We start from the raw sequence: 2221 nt of genomic DNA, 5'->3' as shown, positions 1-2221 counted from the left end.
AAAATGAGGACCTAAAGCCGGGATTTAAGTGGAGAGAAAATGTTTTGAGAATGAAGTACAAATGTGCTTTACACAATTGATGTGTGTATGGATTGCGATAATAGTTATATGAGCCCCTAATAAAATGTTTTTTAAAAATTATCAAGGGCTCATGAGGGAGAGGGGAGCAGGGAGGGAGGGGAAAAATGAGGACCTAATGCCAGGGGTTTAAGTGGAGAGGAAATGTTTTCAGAATGATGAGGGCAATGAATGTAAAAATGCGCTTTACATAATTGATGTATGTATGGATTATGATAAGAATTGTATGAGCCCCTAATAAAATGATTAGAAAAATAAATAAATTTTTAAAAAAAGAAAAAAAATAAAGTTTTCCAAAGCAAAGGTGTCATTTTGATGACTAAAGTGCACATGACTCAAGGCACGGTCTCATAACATGTACAAGTTGAACATTAAAAGGAAGACAGGAACATTTGAATTGCGGTGGTGTCAAAGAATATTGACTATGCCATGGACTGGCAGAAGAGTAAACAAATAGATCTTAGATGCATTGACATAGTAGCCCAACCATGGGCTCACACACACCAGTGATCAGGAAGATGATGTGGGATCTTCTTTCTCTTTCCTCTCATCATATATAAAGTCACCGTGATCAGTGCCAACTTGATGGCACCGACAACAACATAAACCTAATCATTGATGTGAGGAAAATTGTTCACAGAAAAAGTACTGCTACTCATGCAGAATAAATTCGATAATTAAGCAATCACCTTTTCCATAATCTCTAAGGATCCCCGATGGCGTAGAGGTTGGAGCACTTGGATGCTAAGGGAGTGGCTCAAACCCACCAGCTGCTCACCCGGAGAAAGACGTGTTGATCTGCTGTGTGAAGATTTACAGTCTTGGAAACGCTATGGGGCAGTTCTACCCTGTCCTATAGGGACACTGAATTGGAAACAATTCAAGGGCATATAGTTTGGTTTGGTTTAGTAAGCCTTAATGAGAAAGGATTTTGAACTCAATTGCAAATGGAAACTAAAACAATTAAGCCAAAAAAATTAAAATTAAAAAAACAAGTAAGCCATAAATTCATGGCAGACTTTACAATAGATAAATCAGGCTAAGACCAGAACCCATTAATCAAATTAAGAACACTGAAAATGGGACGGTCAGATGCAAGAAATGGAGGGGATGGAAAAGATTATTGAGAAATGGAATTAAAAAGCAATTTTTACCATGAAAAAAGCAATTTTTGGAAACTGCTTCAGATTTTGCCCATTATCACCTGTGAAATATTCGTGCCCAAACCACTGAATCTGAATTTAATCAAGATCAAATTGTCAGTCAAGAAACCCACGAATAGAAGATCATATTAATTGTCATAAGAAGAATGGGTTAAGCCAAAATCGAAAGGAAGGAAACTCGGTGGTGCGGATGTCGGTTTTTAAAAGCAGTAAATGGCGTGAAAAGGCTTTGGGAAGGGGAATGATTAGCAATCCAAAGAGACCTTAGAACTTTAGAAACATATCAACTAAATATAATGTGGGGGCCTTGTTTGGACCCTGATCTTTTGGGAACAAATGGAAAACAATTTAAAGGAACCACTTAACAGTTGATATTTTGGAATCTTTGTTAATGCATACAGTATCTTTAAGTTCTTGTAGATTATGACCTACTAAAGAAAGTAAAGGAAAAATAATAATATCTTGGATTTGTTATCTATGACACCCAAAAAATACAAGTATGGGGAAGAAATAGATGGAATAAGGGTGGCAAATATTGGAGCTGGCGCATAGGTGCATAGAATATATTTTACCATTCTCGCTGTTATTGTCTGTCATTCACATGCTCCGTAACAAAAAGAAACTAAATAGAGGATTAATGTGACAAAATGTTTCAGGTTAGCCCTCACTTAACAACCCGTGGACTGATAGAAATTTCCCAGAGGGATTCATGAACCAAAACAGAGGATAAAGAAGCCTATAGAAGGAAAGAAATCATAATGTCTCAGAAAGTAACTCGGGAGATTTCTGTCTGTCTCAAGGAAGCTTGGAGCCTTGGTGACACATTGGTAAGTGGCCAACTGCTGACCCAAAGATCAGTGGGTGCCACGAGCGAAAAATGAGGCAGTGTGCTTCCGTAAAGATTACAGCCTTGAATGGAAGAAGCACACCAGCCTATGCAACCACGAGGTGTCGAAGGGATCAGGTGTAAGGCATCATCA

Source organism: Echinops telfairi, unplaced genomic scaffold (genome assembly GCF_000313985.2).
Source record: "Echinops telfairi isolate 266 unplaced genomic scaffold, ASM31398v2 ScPeMD7_7410;HRSCAF=8448, whole genome shotgun sequence".
Lineage (NCBI taxonomy): Eukaryota > Metazoa > Chordata > Mammalia > Afrosoricida > Tenrecidae > Echinops > Echinops telfairi.
Note: the sequence above shows the minus strand (reverse complement) of the source record.